This window comes from Haliotis rufescens, unplaced genomic scaffold, assembly GCF_023055435.1.
Source record: "Haliotis rufescens isolate VD_foot unplaced genomic scaffold, xgHalRufe1.0.p SCAF_7, whole genome shotgun sequence".
NCBI classification, from domain to species: Eukaryota; Metazoa; Mollusca; class Gastropoda; order Lepetellida; family Haliotidae; genus Haliotis; species Haliotis rufescens.
The window spans coordinates 44,507,430-44,530,493 of NW_025964361.1; the positions used below are offsets into that span (position 1 = coordinate 44,507,430).

The following is a 23,064-nucleotide window of genomic DNA, read 5'->3' on the forward strand; positions in this document are numbered from 1 at the left end:
GACGGTTTCTTGGTTACCCCGGGTAACCATAGCAGATTGTTTTTTAGTTTACCATGAGCCACCACAGCAGATGGTTTGTTGAATTACACTGGGCTACCACAGCAGAAGGTGTCTTTTGTTACTCTGGGTAACCACAGCATAAAGTACATGGAGGCCTATAGTTTGTTTGCCTTTGTAGATTGTTGTCAGCAATATTCCAGCTATGTTGCCTGATTGCAGATAATCAAGTCTGGGCCATGCAAACATTGCATGGTTGATAGCATGATTTGCATCCATCATCAGGCCCACTTGCACAAAGCGATCTTAGTGCTAAGATGATCGTAACTCCCATACTTTAACATAGGCTTACAATAGTCTTAGCGCTAAGATCGCCTTGTGCAAGTGAGCCCAGGACAACAAGCAATCACCCAAACCCAAACCCCAACAGACTTTCAGACAATACTAATCAAACAAGAAACTCTGCTGTAAGAATCGACATTTAAACCTAATTCAGGCAGTTGGGTAGCCTGGAGGTTAAGGTGTCTGTTTACCATACCAAAGACTAGGTTTGATATCCCAGATCTGTGACTAACCATTGTGAGATACTGCTGGAATATTGCCAAAACTGACATCAAATCAAACTCATCCACTTACATGGGAACCTCCCGAATGTTCCCACGGACTAACCTTCCACACAGTGTCATCAGTCATGAACCGGACCAACAGTCTCTACAAGCCTGTAGCGCAGACGAGGCCTTGATCCACAATTACTGCACCTATCAATAGTTCCCCTTTACTGGAGGGAGGCTGCCCAATATGTCCTTGTTCTCATCACTGTCGTTGCCAAGGACTTGACATCAAAGATGCCGTAATCCAATCCTGTTAACAAATTTTGGTTTGATCAATGGCCAATTTGCATGACACACAACTAATTAGAATATCGACTGTTTTTGTAACAGGGGATTTGATGTTTATTTTATTTCCAGGGGCATTGGCTTTGTCTATTTTTAACATTATTGATGAAAGAATTATAAAGCTTTGTAAAGTATTTGCTTCCGCTGTCCTGTTGACAACTTTTCATCTTGAGCAAGGATACAAGAATAGGCTGGAATGAAGGGCAGTGTCTGTTAGTTCAAAGTGTATTATCTTGAAATCATATTTTGAAATATTCTTTGATAAAGTCGGAATCTTACAATGGACTCTGCTTTTGGAAAAGGTTTTATTTATGGCATCTGCACATTTCATGTTTATGGCATCTGATGTTTAATTACACAGATGCTATACCTCTGATGACTTATTCCATGTTACACAGATGCTATGCCTCTGATGACTTATTCCATGTTACACAGATGCTATACCTCTGATGACTTATTCTGTGTTACACAGATGATATACCTCTGATGACTTTTTCCATATAACACAGATGTTATACCTCTGATGACTTATTCTGTGTTACACAGATGCTATACCTCTGATGACTCATTCTATGTTACACAGATGCTATACCTCTGATGACTTATTCCATGTTACACAGATGCTATACCTCTGATGACTTATTCCATGTAACACAGATGATATACCTCTGATGACTTATTCTGTGTTACACAGATGCTATTCCTCTGATGACTTATTCCATGTTACACAGATGCAATACCTCTGATGACTTATTCCATGTAACACAGATGCTATACCTCTGATGACTTATTCCATGTTACACAGATGCAATACCTCTGATGACTTATTCCATGTAACACAGATGCTATACCTCTGATGACTTATTCCATGTTACACAGATGCTATACCTCTGATGACTTATTCCATGTAACACAGATGATATACCTCTGATGACTTATTCTGTGTTACACAGATGCTATTCCTCTGATGACTTATTCCATGTTACACAGATGCAATACCTCTGATGACTTATTCCATGTAACACAGATGCTATACCTCTGATGACTTATTCTATGTTACACAGATGCAATACCTCTGATGACTTATTCCATGTAACACAGATGCTATACCTCTGATGACTTATTCCATGTTACACAGATGCTATACCTCTAATGACTTATTCCATGTAACACAGATGCTATACCTCTGATGACTTATTCTATGTTACACAGATGCTATACCTCTGATGACTTATTCCATGTTACACAGATGCTATACCTCTGATGACTTATTCCATGTTACACAGATGATATACCTCTGATGACTCATTCTATGTTACACAGATGCTATACCTCTGATGACTTATTCCATGTTACACAGATGCTATACCTCTGATGACTTATTCCATGTAACACAGATGATATACCTCTGATGACTTATTCTGTGTTACACAGATGCTATTCCTCTGATGACTTATTCCATGTTACACAGATGCAATACCTCTGATGATTTATTCCATGTAACACAGATGCTATACCTCTGATGACTTATTCCATGTAACACAGATGCTATACCTCTGATGACTTATTCAATGTTACACAGATGATATACCTCTGATGACTTATTCTATGTTACACAGATGCTATACCTCTGATGACTTATTCCATGTTACACAGATGCTATACCTCTGATGACTTATTCCATGTAACACAGATGATATACCTCTGATGACTTATTCTGTGTTACACAGATGCTATACCTCTGATGACTTATTCCATGTTACACAGATGCAATACCTCTGATGACTTATTCCATGTTACACAGATGCTATACCTCTGATGACTTATTCCATGTTACACAGATGCTATACCTCTGATGATTTATTCTTTGCTACACAGATGCTTCACCTCTGATGACTTATTCCATGTAACACAGATGCTATACCTCTGATGACTCATTCTATGTTACACAGATGCTATACCTCTGATGACTTATTCTATGTTACACAGATGCTATACCTCTGATGACTTATTCCATGTTACACAGATGCTTTACCTCTGATGACTTATTCTTTGCTACACAGATGCTATACTTCTGATGACTTATTCTGTGTTACACGGATGCTATACCTCTGATGACTTGGATTGGTCGGCTTGGAATCAGTATACTGTGTCTGAGTAGGGTATCGATGTTGGGTATATCTATAAGATATGTATAGGTGAAATTTTTTAAACTTTTTAAGAATTTTAAAATCAAACAATGTGGGAAAGAATTACATTGCGTAACAAATCTTTAAAAAAATCCAGAAAGAACTGACAGCTGGAAGCTAGGGATTTTTACAGCTTGTCTAAATCTGACACAGTGTGGTTCATTATTGACCGGTTGAAAATAACCATTTTAACTGTAAGTCTCAGGTGATGTTGTAATCTGTGTACTCAGTGATGCAATTACCTAACAGATTGTGTGGGTGAAACAAAATGAATAAGATTAGTAGTTGCTGGGAGGATAATTCTTTATGTGAACCCAGAATAAGAAACCCAGATGAAAGAGTTCACATGTTTGTCAAATGAGTTTCAAGGTATTTTTATAACCTTTATTCCTTTTGTACAAATTTTATGTCAGTCAACAACTGAATTATAAACTGTAAAACTAAACCAGGCTTCAATAGGTTAAAGATAACTAAAACAGCTCAAACGTAGCATCTGAAATTCACGGCCCTGTTCCACAATACGATCTTAGCTTTAAGGTGATCGTAACTCCAATACTTTACCATTGTCTTACGACAGTCGTAGCTGTAAGATTATGGAGCCCAGATTTGGACATCGGGACCACAGCAGTGGTTTTAACACTCCCCAATCAGCGAACCTCATTATCTCTGCAAAGGTTGATGTAAAATAATCATAGAATTTTTTTATTAATTTGAAACATGCATATACAGTATGATATAAATTTGATATACAAATTTCAAAGATTTGGTTTGGTCCGGCTTCGTGACTTGAGTTTATTGTCGTCATATACCATGCTTTCTCCTGTTTTCAGCATCACTTATTTACTCATGCATGCACACACTCGTGTCGCTTCCTCGGTCAATCACTCAGTCACACACCCGTGAAGATCCGGGTAGAATAGGTCTTCAGCAACCCATGCTTGCCGTGAAAGGCAACTATGCTTGTCGTAAGAGGCAACTAATGTGATCGGGTGGTCAGACTCACTGACTTGGTTGATGCATGTAATTGTATCCCAAATGTGTGGATAGATGCTCATGATGTCAATCACTGGATTGTCTGGTCTAGACTTGAATATTTACAGATCGGCATCATATAGCTGGAATATTGCTGAGTGCAGCATTAAACAACAAACCAAAAAACAAACAAAACATCACTCAGTCACTCACTCACAGTGTATGCTAGAGAGTGAATGTTGTTTCAAAAGCCAACTTTGGCCTGGTTTATCTAAATTGGGGATGATGATTTGTATTCATATTATTTTGGGTTTCCCAGAGTGACAGACATCAAGCACCTGCTTCATCCAAGCTCCATCCCTTTACAGTTGTGGGGCGGTCGGGTAGCCTAGTGGTTAAAGCGTTCGCTCGTCACGCCGAAGACCCGGGTTCGATTCCTGACATGGGTACAATGTGTGAAGCCCATTTCTGGTGTCCCCCGCCATGATATTGCTGGAATATTGCTAAAAGCGGCATACTCACTCACTCACTGTACAGTTGTACATAGACTTATTATAAGTGCGCTGCCATGAATCTGTTCAGCTAAACTGTCCTGACAGAGATCGAAACAAATTGATCTCGGTATCCCATTGCGGCAGGGAGGGCAATTGAATGTGGTATATAGGACAGGTGCTTGTACTAGCTGTGCTGGAATCTTTACTAACTGTGACCCAACCGAAGAAAAGGGACCTTATGGATGATGGGATACAGTTGTGCTTTGACATCATAAAGATGTTTGATGTCAACTTACCTCAGCGAAGATCGCCATGTGTGATGTCATGTATAATAAATATGAATTGAAGCGTTTTTGTGTTCCGGTGATGCTGTAGACACAAGATGCATAGTTTTAAAATATCATGAAAAGTCAAATTGTGTTTTATCACCCATAAGATCCCTTATGGTTGGTCACATTATCAGTTATGACAAAAGAACTGTCCAGAGTCGTACTCCATGACCGTGGAATATACATGTATTTGATGAAAACAAAACCAATCTATATTAAAGCAAGTCTAGCCATATTGAATCAGCATCATGAAAAAAAAAAAAAAAGAGGAAAGAAATGTTTTATGTAATAAAAGATTTCAAAGACTATATGTCAGTCTATGCTGTCCATTGAAATATGAACTGTAGGCTGAGGTGTACCCACAAGCTCAGACTCGAGGTTGGAAGGTATGGTGAATTCTTAGTCATTCTTCTATGAAGGTTTTATTTCATGTTCACTTAGTAACATTTTGAAAGTAGGTGGGGGACAATAATAAAACTTAAAACCATTTGAGATTAGATTGATGCCGTAAAAGGCGACTATGTTTGTCGTAAGAGGCAACTAACAGGATCGGATTGTCAGGGTCGCTGTCAGCGTATCCCATTTGCGTAGATCGATGCTCATGATGTCAATCACTGGATTGTCTGGTCCAGACTAGATTATTACAGACTGCTGTCATATAGCTGGAATATAACTGAGTGCAGCATTAAACAACAAACAAACAAAGAAACAAGATTAATTGATTGAGTGAGTGAGTAAGGTTTTACACAGTTGACTGCCTCCACGGTCTACTGGTAGAGCGTCCGCCTGGAGAGCAGAAGGTCCAGGGTTTGATCCCCGGCCTCGTCATACCAAAAGATGTTTAAGATGGTACTTGTTATTACCCTCTCTAGCGCTCGGCATTTAGGGGCTAAAACAAGGACTGGTCAGCTTGGAGTCAGTATACTGTGTCTGAGTGGGGTATTTATGTTAAACTGCGGCATGGTATCTCAGTGGGCTAGCACTATAAATCGGCATTAGTCCGGACTAGTACAAACAGCCACACACACAAACACACACATGTGCATGCACGTCGCTATATAAGTGCAAAAATCTTGGACGCGACATTAAACCCATTTCACCTCACCTCACCTCACCTTTACACCGTTTATAACAATATCCCAACAATGTCATGACAGGGGACACCAGGAAAGGGCTTCACACAGTAAACCAATGTGGTGAATCAAACCCAGGACATAGTCAGGAGGAAGAAATGCTTTGACCACTAGGCTACCCACCTGACTGCCCCTTCAGATAAGAAAAAGATACTGAAAATACTCCCATGTGATTCCTACAGTTAATGTATTGCATGCACAATTAGACTGGGGAGGTTGGGTTTGGAGAGGGTAGGTAAGTTTGAATTTGTGTTACGGTCATTCACACTCCTTTTGAAGAGGGTAGTGAGTGAGTTAGTATGGTTTTACGCCGCTTTTAGCAATATTCCAGCAATATCACGGCGGGGGACACCAGAAATGGGCTTCACACATTGTACCCATGTCGGGAATCGAACTCGGGTCTTCGGCGTGACGAGCAAACGCTTTAACCACTGGGCTACCCGACCGCCCCTGAAGAGGGTAGATACAGTTAACTACGGTTGTAACGAACTCAAGGGAGCAATAATTTTAGTTCTTAATAACCGTAGTTCGTTAAAAGCATATATACAGCATTTTTTAACAAATGCCTGGGACTAAAACATAAGTTTGTTATATCAGTCAGTTTGTTATAAGTGCGTTCGTTATAAACGTTTTTTACTGTGGGTTACCAAAAAATGTTGCTTTTTAAAACTTGTCAAATGACCCTTCAGACTGCCCACTGTGAGGATGGGCTCACAAGACTCCAAGGCAGCCCGCCCCCCCCCCCCATGATGAGTACAGGTGGGAGAGCTGAGCTTAATGACTATCTGCATGTTCCCACTGAGCCTCACTCTGAGTCATCCAGTTAGAAGTCAGGGGTAAACAAGCATGCACTACACTTCCTGAACAGACTGTTTACTGTAATAGATTTTACTTGGGGATTCCTGTCACTCTTCTTTCAGTCGTCTTTGAACTTAAGGGGGGTCTCTCTGCTTTGTTAGTGTTGGCAGAACAGGAGGTGCCATCATGTTGTCTGACTTTGCTCAATCTGTCAATGTCAACTATGAAATTAGCAACTGAGTTGGCTGATTTTTAGTGTTTGGTTTAGCTGACTCTTTTTTGTAAAAGTGATATTTCAGAAAAATACCAGTTAATCAGCTATAAGTGAAGCTTATTTCTATCAACCTCAATTTGAACATTTCAATTTAAACATGGTTTTAAAAACTATTATTTGAGTTGATATCATATAGCGTATGATTAAATGAATCTGCTATAAGTTACATAATATAGATGGGTAAATGTTTTGGGAAACATAATTCATCATTTCCTGACTCCTTTCTGAAGTCGTTCAGTGGCATTTAGAAGTGATTCACATAAGGAAGAGAATTTATGGATGTCATCTTCTTTATTATGAGGACCACAACGTTTCGGATTATATGCTTACATGGTTGTTGATTTAAAATTAATTTGAAAATTACATGTTATTAAAATGTAACTGTAACTGCTAGCGAGTGAGTGAGAGAGTTCAGTTTGATGCCACTTTGAAAAGTATTCCAGTTATATCATGGTAATGCTATCAGTTGGATGTAGGAGGAAAGCCAGAAAAGATGCAGATCTTTCACTTTTACAACTTTAATGAAACCAACTCACATCGGTTTGTGCTGACAAACCTAGAAACCCACTCACATAAGTTTGTACTGACAAATCTAGAAACCCACTCGCATAGGTTTGTGCTGACAAACCTAGAAACCCACTCACATAAGTTTGTACTGACAAACCTAGAAACCCACTCACATGAGTTTGTTCTGACAAACCTAGAAACCCACTTGCATAGGTTTGTGCTGACAATTGGGATATGATGATATGCATCTACAAAGTCAGTGAGCCTGACCACCTAGTCAACTCTTATGACAAGCATTGTCACATTTTATGGCAAGCATTGTTTGCTGAAGACCTATTCTACCCCGGATTATGGCTGGGCCACCATTTCGATCAGTAGGCAGAGAAAATATTTTCAAAACGGACAAAATCTGATAATTTTTAAAAGCACCTTGTTATTAGAGGTAGCTGAAAGATTAAAAGATCTTTGAAAAGCGATGTCGCCGACGAACAGGTGTTATTACCATAATGCCGAAGTCCCACGGAATGAAATTCATCATGTCCAGATCAATGGATGAATATATGGGAAGTGACATCGTGAGCAGGGACGATAAGTGGTGTATGATTTATAATGGGCAGTATTACAACTGGCTCAATACCACCTGATAAAAGGGCACCCAGTGTGGACTTGTTCCCTGGGTATTAAAGGTATGGCAGAATTGATCGTTTGCTTAGACCTTGAAGAATAATAGGCCTTAATTAGAATGATTTATTGGAACTCTTGTATGTATTGGTAATATGAAGATTGTTTCACTAGAGGAGACTAAGGGAGGGTGGGGTAGCCTAGTGGTTAAAGTGTTTGCTCTGCACACTGAGGATACCTGTTTGATTCCCACATGGGTATAATTTGTGAAGACCATTTTTGGTGTCTCCTGTCTTCATACTGCAGGGGACCGCCTCCGTGGTCTAGTGGTAGAGCGTCCGCCTGGAGAGACCGCCTCCATGGTCTAGTGGTAGAGCATCCGCCTGGAGAGACTGCCTCCATGGTCTAGTGGTAGAGCATCCCCTCTGAGAGTCCGCCTCCATGGTCTAGTGGTAGAGAGTCCGCCCAGAGAGACTGCCTTCCGTGGTCTAGTGGTAGAGCATCCGCCCAGAGAGACTGCCTCCTTGGTCTAGTGGTAGAGCATCTGCCCTGAGAGACTGCCTCCTTTGTCTAGTGATAGAGCATCTGCCCGGAGAGACCGCCTCCGTGGTCTAGTGATAGAATGTCTGAAGGACCGGGGTTTGATCCCTGGCTGCGTCATACCAAAAGACATTAAAAGATGGTACTTATTGTTACCCTGTCTGGTCCTTGGCATTAGGGGCTAAAACAAGGACTAGGCGGCTTGGAGTCAGTGTACTGTGTCTGAGTGGGGTATTCATGTTAAACTGCAGCAGCACTATAAATCAGCATCAACCTGGACTAGTACAAGCAGACACACACACACACACACACACACACACACACACACACACACACACACACACACACACACACATACGCATGCACGTCACTACATAAGTGCAATAATCTTGGACGCGACTAAATGTAAACCCCATTCACCTCACCTCATATTGCATGACAGTTGTTTATGTTATAAGTAGAACCTGAAATTGCATCAGCAATCTTTTGTTTTGAAAAAAAATGTTTTTCAAGTATACTACTCAACTTCCGATATTATCAGATGTGTCATTCTATTTAAATATACACTTGACCTATTATAGGAATAAGGTTTGTGTATCATGGAAAGATACAAATATCAAAAGTGGAGTATTTTAGGGAACAAAATATCTGTGTCCTTTTTCTGAAGATATGTGTACTTGTGCCTGTGGCGGATCACTTTGATGATAACGGTAGGGAGCGTTGTTGAATTCCATCAAAGAGGTTCCCTTTAATTATACGGACTGTCCTCAGTGTTTTGCGTGTAACGGTTAGCTCGTAAAGGTTGGCAAGCATGGGCAATTCCCTACAGGTGTGATGGAGATGAGAACCTGTGCATGTGACCTGGGTCCACTCCTAGGTATCAGAGTTGATGAATGCCAACACAGATGAAACAGGAACAACATGGATCCAGTGTTTAAACACTTAGCCGCACATGGTACGGATAAACATAGTGTGGGGCGGAATCAGACACCAATCCTGCTTTTAATAAGGCACCAGCTTCCATTCAAAGGAAACCGTTCCCTGAATTGATTATTTTTATTTTCTAGACCTTTTATGGTTTTCATAAGATGATAATTTAATAACTGAACATCAGAAACAACATGGTCTAGGGGTAAATGTTTCATAATATTTTTTGTTGAATTGCTGAAACCTCTTAACAGGAAATGTATTTAATTCTTCTTTTAAGCCAGATAAAAAATGTTTTCTTGTTTTACAGATATTTTTAGTTGATATACCTTAATTTAAGAGGCAAAATAAAACAATTTGATATTTTAGGTTAATTTTCTCATTTCAATTTTGAAATAAAAGTTCTAACTAATGAAAGTCATGTATATACCGTATTTGTCATATTAAATCTCTGCTCCAATAAGTGCCTCCTGACCAAATTTTATCCCAATTGCTAAGCAATCTTATATAAGCAAACCCTGCTAACACCAAAATGTACAGCACAGAGAATAGCAGCACGGAAGATATAATTGCCTAGCAACTAGAATCGAACAAGTTTTAGTCAGCGCTTGAACTAAGTTGTACGCTACCACTCAATCTCTGCAACCAATTTTTACTTGTTTATGGTTTTAATAAGCCACCCCCACCCCAAAGTAAAGTTGTATTATTTTTACCCGATTACTAAGAATTGTAAGAATTCCATTATAAAATGAGAGTAATCCTGGGTTTGACAGGCCACATTTTCCCTTGGTGATTCCACTGCCGGGTGTCTGCCAGGGGGCCATATTGTCAACACTTGTTAACAAGCAGAATACTTTATGAACTCTGAGAACATATAATGTCAAATAGGTCTGAAATATTTCAGATCAGATTGACATGTCATGAAACTGGAAGTACTGCTTCACAGTAACTTTGGGTATGTGAGGTTTGGCTATACATGAGGTTTGGCTATACATGAGGTTTGGCTGTTTGATGTTTGGCTATACATGAGGTTTGGCTGTTTGATGTTTGGCTATACATGAGGTTTGGCTATACATGAGGTTTGGCTGTTTGATGTTTGGCTATACATGAAGTTTGGCTGTTTGATGTTTGGCTATACATGAAGTTTGGCTGTTTGATGTTTGGCTATACATGAGGTTTGGCTGTTTGATGTTTGGCTATACATGAGGTTTGGCTATACATGAGGTTTGGCTGTTTGATGTTTGGCTATACATGAAGTTTGGCTGTTTGATGTTTGGCTATACATGAAGTTTGGCTGTTTGATGTTTGGCTATACATGAAGTTTGGCTGTTTGATGTTTGGCTATACATGAGGTTTGGCTATACATGAAGTTTGGCTGTTTGATGTTTGGCTATACATGAAGTTTGGCTGTTTGATGTTTGGCTATACATGTGAGATTTGGCTATACATAAGGTTTGGCTGTTTGATGTTTGGCTATGCATGAGGTTTAGCTGTTTGATGTTTGGCTATAGGTGAGGTTTGGCTGTTTGATGTATGGCTATACATAAGGTTTGGCTGTATGATGTTTGGCTATACATAAGGAGTTGCTATTTGTAAGGTTTGGCTATATTTTTGATGTTGGCTGTACATGAGGTTTGGCTGTACAAGAGGTTTGGCTGTACGAGAGGTTTTGACTGTATGTGATGTTTGGCTGTACAGTGGGTCTGGCAATACATGGGATTTGGCTATATCAAAATGTACAGATTAATTGGTGAATCGCTAGAATAGATAGAATAAAACCTAGCATTAAGACATAAACAATGTTAGATGTTGATGGCATCATAAATCAGTTTTTGCTTCAGTGCTCTTATTAATAAATAACTGTACAATTAGTTCTTTAGTTATGATTGACTGCATTAGCATCATATAAGGATCACAATTAGCATCGTATATCATCTTTATTGCTCAGGAGTGTCACGGGAGATCAGTGATGATAGTCATGTGTCCTTGAAGACATGTTGCTCACAGACAGTAGTTATTTTCTGTGACCTTGTATTAGATTATTTTACCATTAATTTCTGTGGTAGCATTATATTAATGTTATTAAAGGTTGTTTTTCTGTTGAAGGAAATTGATAGTTTTCATGTTTATGTTATTTGATATTGGTATTTCATGTCCAGAAGTACTCCGTTAGTACAACATTATTCAATCAACAGAGAGTATTGCAGTACATAGAATACGATCAAATAGGTTTAGTTTCTATCACAAACATTATTGCTCGTTGGTACATTTGAGATAGTGATTGAGTGTTTTAAGGTGCTATAGTTAATTTATAGAACTTAATAGTTATATAGAATTTAAAACATAAGTCGGGGACAACTAAACCAGTGGGTGAATGTTCTGGGACAACTAAACCAGTAGGTCAATGTTCTGGGACAACTAAACCAGCAGGTCAATGTTCTGGGACAACTAAACCAGTAGGTCAATGTTCTGGGACAACGTAACCAGTAGGTCAATGTTCTGGGACAACTAAACCAGTAGGTCAATGTTCTGGGACAACTTAACCAGTGGGTCAATGTTCTGGGACAACTTAATCAGTGGGTCAATGTTCTGGGACAACTTAACCAGTAGGTCAATGTTCTGGGACAACTAAACCAGTGGGTCAATGTTCTGGGACAACTAAACCAGTGGTTCAATGTTCTCGGACAACTTAACCAGCAGGTGAATATTTTGGGACAACTAAACCAGTGGGGGAATGTTCTGGGACAACTAAACCAGTGGGTGAATATTTCGGACAACTAAATCAGTGGGTCAATGTTCTGGGACAACTTAACCAGTGGGTCAATGTTCTGGGACAACTAAACCAGCAGGTCAATGTTCTGGGACAACTAAACCAGCAGGTCAATGTTCTGGGACAACTAAACCAGTAGGTGAATGTTCTGGGACAACTTAACCAGCAGGTCAATGTTCTGGGACGACTAAACCAGTGGGTAAGTGTTTGAGAAATGAGCACACCTGTCAAGATGACCATGGTTGGCCCAGTGGTCTATGGCACAGAGTTGTGTCCCTTGGTCATAGCAGGATGCACTTACTGATCATGGGTTTGAATCCCATGTTTCTCACTGATTATGATGCTTAGTCTTTTAACACCATACACATTCTTGTTTCATGGCTGGGTGCACGTTAAACAATAAACAAACAAACAAACATAAAATTGTAAATGTTTAAAACCTGTATCATCTACAGTTATGTTTCTCCCACCTTTATTTGCCATGCTGTGAAATATACTACTCAAAATTTGTTAAAGAGCACCCACAATTAGATGAGATGAGATGAAACGGGATTTAACGTCGCGTCCAAGATTATTGCACTTATATAGCGACGTACATGTACTAGTCCGGACTGATGCCAATTTATAGTGCTAGCTCACTGAGATACCATGCCGCAGTTTAACATGAATATCCCACTCAGACACAGTATACTGACTCCGAGCCGAGCAGTCCTTGTTTTAGCCCCTTAATGCCGAGCGCCAGACAGGGTAACAACAAGTACCATCTTTTAACGTCTTTTGGTATGACGCGGCCGGGGATTGAACCCCGGACCTTCGGCTCTCTGGGCGGACGCTCTACCACTAGACCACGGAGGCGGTCGCACCCACAATTAGAAAAGCTGTGTGGTACAATACCCACCAGCCATGATTGAATTACTACATTCATATGAAAAAAGTGTTTGCTCTTTAACTTCTTTTGAGTTGTATATGTCAGAAAAACTGTTCATAGCGTAAAACACAACCCGCTGATGAGGTCTGTTCTGATCATGTGTCACGACCCCTGACTATACAGGAATAGTACTGAAAGTGGTGTAAAACCATACTCACGTGATTGTGGTTAAAGCGTTCGCTCATCACGCCGGAGACCCGGGTTCGAATCCAGACATGGATACAATGTGTGAAGCCCATTTCTGGTGTCCCCAGCCGTGATATTGTTGGAATATTGCTAAAATCGGCGTAAAACCAATCTCACTCACTACTCACGCAATCAAAGTTTTATCAAAGTGGTGAACAGAGTTGTGTCCCTTTGGCCGACCAAAAGCCGATCACGTGGGTTCCAATCCCAGTTTCACCTGATAATGATAATGTCTGCACCATACCCGTCCTGTGCTCGTGTTTTTCATCTAGGTGGTAAACATGGAAGAACTGCATCAGATCGGGCTTTACTCCCAGACGAAGCCGAGACATTGTGATAAAACTGAAATACTGTTATAGCATTACACCAAACTCATTACGACAATGGTGGGCCTGCGGGGTAGCCTGTTGGTTAAAGTGTTCGCTCATCACGGTCCAGGTTCAAATCCCCACATGGTACACTGTCTTGGTATTGCTGGAAAAATATTGCTAAAAGCAGCGTTAGACCATACTCACTCACCTCTCACTCACCTCTCACCTCGCATTACGACATTGATACGCATCAAGAACCTGTATCAGTGTGGGACTTACTTCCATATATACTGAGGGAAACATATAAGGGAACACCACTTCATCACATTGTTCCTTTATTTATTCCAAGAGTTTCACCAACAATGCAGTACAAACCTTGTGAAGTAACCTGAAATAGAATTAAGGAACTCTTGTACGTTCATGTGTTCCCTTATTTGTATCCTTCAGTATATAATGCCGAGCTCCAAGAAGCTGAATAAAATGCCAAATAAATATAATCGTTTTGTGAACTTGACAACTTGAAAATTACCAATAACAGGTTGAGTTTCTGTTGCAGCATGACCTCATGAAGTGTCACATTCTTTCAGAATATTCCAGCCCCAAATTATTTTGAATAAAACCTATTTTATGAGCACGCAAATAGTTCAATGGATGTCTAAAAACAGCTTTTTAGATACGAACACTCCCAAGTAATGTACATATCTGATATTGATAGATGCCTGATTCAGCATCTTGCAGTGTAGACCCAGATGGATGTTTTTATGTGGATGTCCAAGGTGTTGAAACGAACGTTTCAGGAGAATTATCGCCACTGGTGATGAATGACTGTCCGACAATGAGCAGGATGATGATATAAACAGGATTAGCCGTCTAACTTGTGGAGCCTTTTTGCTTGGAGCACTAGATTCATGGAACCTCTTGGGAAGGGTGTTATTTCCCAGAATATCTCGGAAGAACTTGTGCCGACATTAAACCTGATTATATTGATTGTATGAGTGGAATTTGGTTCCACGCAATCAGTCTTAATGTTTTTATTGTTCAAAGTTTATTTCTTCACCTGTTCAGTGTGTTTTTACAGAATTACGGTTTTAGGTGTTTCTGTTTAAAATGTCCTGTAACAGTTTTATCATCGGGCCCTGGAGATAAAGATGTCTCGTACTGTAAATTGTCTGTCTGTTTTCAAATCATTTAGTCTAAAGGTCATCAGAAAATATATTCTTTATTCTTCCATAGGAGATTTACATAATTGATTGGTAAAAGTTACATTACACAGTATATTGTTTACATTACAATTGGAGAACATTAAGTGACTATGATTGCATCTGATAATGCCTAGTCTTGCAGAACACAAGTCTCTGGGTCATGGAGGTCGACATGACATGCCACCAGCTCATAGCCCGACTTATTGTGTAGTGCAATACTGGTCTTTATAGGATCCGTATTCACAAGGGAACACCACAAATTGTTATGTTCTACAAGTGAGTGAGTTATATGGTTTTTAACCCGCTTTTAGCAATTTTCCCGCAATAACATGGCGGAGGACACCAAAAAGTGGCTTCACTTATTGTACCCATGTGGGTAATCGAACCTGGGTCTTCCACATATCGAGCAAACGCTCTAACCACTAGAGTACCACACAGCCCCTTATAACCTATATGAAAGTAACAGATAAATATTCAACAGCATGTGAAATTAGATACAAAATTGTTGTGAAATAGGAATCAACCCGTACAAAATGTACAATCACATTATTTCAAGAAAGATACAAAGTTGTTTTAAAAAGGCAGATATTCAGCAGAATGTGACATTAGATCATACATTTTTTCGAAATAGAAAACGATTTATAGTGTCACATTGTGCACTGAACCTTACAGCCTACCAGTCCCACATGAATTTGTTTTGTAAGACACTTGTTTAAGTAATACCATATTCGACGTAATAAGCGCCCCCCTCTAATAAGCGCCCATGTCGAGATTTGCTAATATATTGGCTGGTGAACAATCCCAATTAGCACCCCTTCCGACCCCTATTCTCATATAATACGCCCTGCTTCCTTCCCCTATTCGCGTATAATATGCACTCGTGTGTTATATGCACCCTTTATTATTGGCAATTAAATTCTGGAAAAAGATCTGTCATACATAAACATTTCAGGCTGTCAGTATAAAACCACAATATTTATCTTTCAACTGTTTTTTTTTCACCAAAATAATATTCTAATAAGCATGATAAGAGGCCCCTATTTCTAATTTTGAGAGCACCCTGGGCGCTTATTACGTCGAATACGTTAATTATATGTTATAATATCATCAGCTGATAATTCTTTTAATTCTGTTTTTATAAATGAATATACAGAAGGCCACATCTACCTGTGAGTGAGTGAGTGAGTACGGTTTTACGCTGCTTTTAGCAATATACCAGCAATATCACGGCGGGGGACACCAGAAATGGGCTTCACACATTGTACCCATGTCGGGAATCGAACCCGGGTCTTCGGCATGACGAGCGAACGCTTTAACCACTAGGCTACCGGACCGCCCCCCATCTACCTGTGGGTATTCTGGGTAAGAATATAGGTTCCCAGCTAACTTGGTCATAAGAGGCCACTAAATGGATCGGGTAGTCAGGCTTGGTGACCTTGCTGATGCAAGTCAGCATCTCCCCATTGCAAGGTTCACTGCTCAGGGGCAAAATAGATTCCCAGTACCCTATGCTTGTCGAAAAGGTTGAGTGAGTATTATTTTACTCTGGTTTTAGGAATATTCCATCACTATCATGGTGGGGGACACCAGAAATAGGCTTTTAGATTTGGGGAATTGATGTCTAGCTTTCGGCGTGATGAGCAAATGCTTAAACCACTAGGCTACCCCACCACCCCGTTGACTGTTAAGAAGTAGTGATTAAATATGTGTCCAGAAACGTTTTGTTTCATCATGCCTTTGTGGCACCAGATTGTTTCCAACGCCATCAACCATCCTTGTGCCTCATCCAGCATTTACTATTGTTAAGCCTCTGTGATATATCTGGAAAATTACTGACTGCCATGTAAAGAACCATATATATATATATACCGTATTCGACGTAATAAGCGCCCCACTCTAATAAGCGCCCACAGCGATATTTGCTAATATATTGGCTCGTGAACAATCCCAATTAGCACCCTTTCCAATTATCAACATACACAATACTCATTTATTTGCTTATAATACGCAGCTGTATGTTATATGCACCCTTAATTATGGGCAATTAAATTCTGGAAAAATATATCTCTCCTATATAAACATTTCAGGCTGTCAGCATAAACCACGACATTTATCTTTCCACTCTCTTTTTTTTCAACAAAATAATATTCTAATAAGAGCCCCCTATTTCTAATTTTGAGAGAGCCCTGGGCGCTTATTACGTAGAATACAGTATGCCCTTGTTTGGAGATGGCCAGGACAGTGTCTATATAGATGGCCATGCCAGCCACATCTTGTTGACAACAGTCCTGCCTGTCTCCTCAAGTGATGTACATCTTTAATGAAGCAATAACCTGATGTCCAGCTAAGTGCCGATGGTGTCCAGCTGGGGATTAGTTAAGGCAGACCAGTGTCCAGCCTTGAGGTCGATCTCCTCTCAGTGCTTACTGAATTGGCAGCGATATGAATGTCCACACTGCTTCTGACAGAATGCATCATGGAAGAAAATTGGTGACTGGTCTGAATCATTTTGTAGTCGAGTCAGTGATCGTTTAGCCTGGGATTGTCAGAAAGACATGAACAGCACTGTGGGTAATCCAATAACGGGGGAATGGTCTTTGGGTCAATATACTACGTGTTTATTGCAAGACCAATAATAGCAGTGTCAGAAACAGGATCCAGAATCGTTGGTGACATATCACGGATTATACCGAGATTTCATCAGATTAGGACTGGTATTGAGTAGGAGGGGTGTTCAGAGGGAACACTGATACTAGAGAAAATGTTCAACTGAAATTATTCATTGAACTTGGACAGTTTGTCCTCGGTAGGAAAAACGTGGAGTAGGTGTAAGAAGACGTGAGAAGAGTTTCTTGTGGACACTATAGGGGCCAAACCATTATATCTTCTTTAGGGAGTCTTGGGTATTTTACGAAAAAAAACATATGAAGGTTGTGAATACCAGAAGAAACGAATTTGTTACAGTTTTTAATGAAACAAATAAGATGTTAGTTGGAAATAACCAATAGTAAGTTTTGATTAATATTTAAGGTTCAGTGTCTAAAACATGTCAAAATATTTAACACAAATACAAACGGATGTTAGCTGGGAATATTAATCTTTCATAAATATTGATTAGTATTTAAGGTTCAGTATCTAAAACATCTTGAAACAAAATATTTAACACAAATACAAACGGACGTTAGCTGGGAATATTAATCTTTCATAAATATTGATTAGTATTTAAGGTTAAGTGCCTAAAATATGTTGAAATAAAATATTTAACACAAATACAAAGAAAAAGATGGTAAAAAAGAATATATAGCACAATTTAAGAAATCTTTTGCAAGATCTTTTGTAGGTTCATCAGTTAAACAAAAAACGGAATTGGTTTCCACTTTCATATAACCATGTAAGTTCATGATTGAAATGTCATGTGAATAGCCTAACACTTGTGAAGGGTGCTCCAGACCCAAATGGCAGCATTATCAGATGTTACCAAACTTCCTGTGCTGATATATATGGAAAATTTCAACAGGTCCAAATAAGTTGTGTTGATGGTGTTCGATTGGTGCCCTGAGAACAATGGCCCTAGCCGATGTTTTTATTAAACCCGTGAAGATCCGGGGTAGAATAGGTCTTCAGCACCCCATGCTTGCCGTAAAAGGCGACTATGCTTGTCGTAAAAGGCGACTAACGGGATCGGGTGGTTGATGCATGTCATTGATCGCAATTGAGTGGATAGATGCTCATGATATTAATCATTGGATTGTCTGGTCCAGACTCGATTATTTACAGACCGCCATCATATAGCTGGAATATTGCTGAGTGCGGCGTTAAACAACAAACAAACCAACCATGTTTTTACTGCTATTGTGTAACTATAATCTCTCCTATCTCACCTCCACATCAGAGTGTTCAGATCTGATCTGTTTACATCATCTTGATAAAATACCGTATTCGACGTAATAAGTGCCCACTCTAATAAGCGCCCACAGCGATATTTGCTGATATATTGGCAAGTGAACAATCCCAATTGGCACCCCTTCCGATTGATCAATGTACACAAGACTTATTTATTTGTGTATAAACACACTCGTGTGTTATATGCACCCTTAATTACGGGCAATTAAATTCTGGAAAAATATGTTTGTCGTGTATAATACGCACAGACTTTTCTTTTGTATCATTTCAGGCTGTCAGCATAAACCACGAAATTTACGATCTTTTAACTTTGTTTATTTTTCACCAAAATTATATTCTAATAAGAGCCCCCTATTTATAATTTTAAGAGCACTCTGGGTGCTTATTACGTCGAATACAGTACTACATATCCCACCTGGGAGGGAAAAAAATTAAAGGACAATAAATCTCTTATATTTGCCACAAAGAAAACAGGCTGCACATTTATTTCTGAGTGGGACAATAAATCTCCCCACTACAAAGCAAAAAGTTGCACATTGTTTCAAGTAAATAAAAGTCATGTGCCACAGCACAAGTTAACCTCAGCTCAATGGAACAGCATTCAATTTGTTTGAATTCTTTCACAATGACAGATTGTCATGATAGATTAAAGTACTCACGGAAATGAAAAAACCCGTTTATTTCGATCTCAGATTTTAAACAAATGCAGTTAATATACAAAATATATAAATATTCAAACAACAATTAGTACTTATTGGGCCTTGGCACAAATACAGCGTATCAAAGGTTTTTATGTCTTTTTACACATAAAAGTGTGTAAAAATATGAACAAAACAGACTGTTGTGAAACTGAGGATAACCAGGTGTTAGTAGATCAAGGTGAATGTCCATGACCTATGACACCTTGATGACAGGTGAAAACAGGTGCTTGAAACCCACATGCATGTGATTTGTCAGTGGTTAGTGATTTGTGAGTGGCATTGTGGGATAGTGAATCATCGTCAAAATATCAGAACGTAAAAGTAACATATTCCCTTCTCAAACAACAACTTACATGTCATTATTATTATGTACATAAACATATCTGTTATTTTTATGGTTGTTTTGTTAACTTTTTTCCAGGCTAATTCGCATAATGCCGATAGCCTGTTTCTGCCATGTCAATTTGGACTTAGTTTTATTTTTGAATGTTGAAAGTGCCTACAAATTACCTCCTGTAAAGTACATTTTGTATTGAGCACTGAGATAAAACTAGCAAATCCAGACTAGTACTTTTCCAGTTGTTTTGTTATTTCGTATTTACATCTACGTAATGCTTTGTGTCGATTATTAAATCCAGCAAAACAGGGTTTTTTCATTTCCATGAGTACTTTAGTTGTAGCAGTATCCTGAGGAGTAAATGAGATGTTTTGTGTCTCTGTATTTATATCACTGGCCAGAGATGGATAAATAAAGGTTATCACGCGTGTATGTTTTGGGATGGCAAATATCCTATTTTAGGAATAATCATTGTATTTAGCTAGCCTTGGCATGTAAAATACATAGTGTTTATTCCTAATACAGGATATTTACCATCCCAGAACACACAAGCGTGATAACATCTTTATCACGTAATGTCATTCTTAAGTTCCCTTGTCGAAAAACTCTCATCTCTCAGAAACATTACCTTAACATTGCAAATTTTCTTGGAATGTTCGCATCGTTATATATTACGTCAGATGGAAAGTGATTTGTCAGTCAGACAATGACAGCAGTCAGTATAGTTCCAACTGAAACCTGAATCTTAGGAGTGGTGTAAGGACAGATATCCAAATAAAGCAACAAAACACTTTCCATATCGAATAGAAATCTCTGCTTAAAGCAGTGTCGATTGTACGATTCCGACTATATCATGATCATGTGTTTATGAATTGCTATCACATAGTGATGATACCAGGTGTTTGCGAAAAGGTGAACATATCCTGCCCCACCGGTGGCACCCATCACAAACACATGCAAAGTCAAGTCAATTGTTCACCTGAAAAAAGCACAGGAACATATGGTACAAGTCAAAATAGGGAACTGCATCGGACATATTTTTTGTCACTGATGCGTCAACTTTGGAAATGTCCTCCACATGTAGCTTTAAAAGCCTTGAATGTTGTAACCTTGATCAAACAACTTCTGAGCAAGAGTTGTACGATCTTCATTGAAATCTTGGTAGAAGGAGCATGCCTGATTGTAACTCAAACGTTGTGAAATGTAAACACCAAAGGCTGGAGCTGCTGGAATATTGCTCGACATGAAGGGAAAGTTGACTGTTGGAAAATAAAAGTCATCCATCTTGTCATACAGTCTTGTGGAGAGTGTTTTGTCACTCTGAATCTTTATGTATAGATCTCAATATGAAACAGATGAGGTGGTCTCACTGGTCTTTTTTATTTCTACTTCAGGTTGGTAAATCAGTGGAAGGGAATTCTGTGCTATTGAACGTTATCAGATCACTGATACCCCTGAAGCTCAAGATAAACTTCTTGGCCAAATTACCTTAAATTGTTTTGACTTTGCCAATCCAAGCAGAAATTCCGATTCAAATGCATAAAGAAACAGATCCGGAAGACGGGGAGCACAGTTGGTACCTAGGGAGATGCCTATGTCTTGCCTAAATGTCTTATCCTCAAAGGTTATGTAGATGCTATCAACGAGGAAGTCCAGCATTTCACATATTTCTTTCTCAGTAAACTTCAGATGGCATTCGCTTTCCTTTTGAGCAAATTGTCCTGAACCTCTGAAAATAGATAACTATATCTGTGGTCCCCACGTTTTGTAACAAAAGCCCCATGAATCAATCAATAAATGAAGTTTTTCCTTAAGTTTGTCATGTGGGACAGTGGTGCACAAAGTTGAAGAATCAAATGTTTTGACAGAATGGAACTTGGTTTTTTTCTGAGATTGCAAAAAGTCAAGCAAATCCTTTGAGTTTTTGAGAATCCAGATGGTGTTAATTCCACTTGTCTCAAATACTCTCAATTGCCGGCACATTTTGTTTTTCTGCCTTTCGCGGCATTCAATTGGTCCACCCACTAGAGTAACTGTCCTTTATCAAAGGGAAGCTACTCTAACCCTAATCTCTGAGACATTTGTTTTGAGTCTGCATCACTTCAGCTGGACATAACATTACAATCAAAGTCAGATGTACACATAACAACAAAACAAAACAGGGTAACAATACAGACATATTTCGGCCAAATCCAACTGTTGGGGGGAAAAGGACCCAGGCCGCAGAGGTCGACAAGCACAGATATGGAAACTGATCCAGCCCGGCTGGTGTCCTCGCTAAATTGTTTTGTAATTTATATCTCCAAAGTTGCCCAAACTTGTAAAATGTCTTAGTTACATCCTGGTTAGACATTGATTTTCAGTGTATTCAACTATATACGTTTGAAAATGATAGCAATTATCCCAGTAGATTCTCCAGATTCTCGATGGTTAATTCTGATTTGATCACCAATTGAAAAGGGCGATGCTGTGTTTGTTTGGAAACACTGAAAGTAGTACCTACCTGACCTTTTATTTTGCATCTTTATCCATATATGATCCCATCGGTTACCGTGTTTATTCGTTGGCTTTATCCTGCCTAGAAACCAACCCATTATATGATAAAACCGCATATACCCCTTGTGATACTGCGATAACCTCTCTTACCCTTGGGAGCATGGGTGGCCCAACTGTGAACCTCTTATCTGAACTTCCTGGACATCAGGTAATAACTTGACCAGATCGTCCAATTGAAATATTTTAATATTTCTAGGATGTTAGGCCAGCAGTATGGAAATTAATCCCGTTTGGCTAAAAAAAAATCAAAAGTCTTGGTTCCCATGCAGGCACCGCCTGCATCATCACAAAGTTCATCCCATGTTTCCTTTTTTATTTCCATTTAAAAAACCCAAAATAATCCTTAAATATTCTAAGTCCAAATGTGGTCAGATACTGTATTCCAGTACTTTACTGGAGGAATACATTTATGTAGGGAGGCATTATCCCAGGTTGCTTGTTTATTTGGTTACATACAAGTTTGAACAACAAAATAAAGAAAAAAGACACCGCC

At 39.2% G+C, this 23,064-nt stretch overlaps 1 protein-coding gene across 3 annotated transcripts in view; it reads left to right on the forward strand.

The window, feature by feature from the left end:
* Nucleotides 1-23,064, forward strand: part of LOC124115625 — a 247,733-nt gene that overhangs the window by 99,090 nt on the left and 125,579 nt on the right. The window lies entirely within an intron of this gene.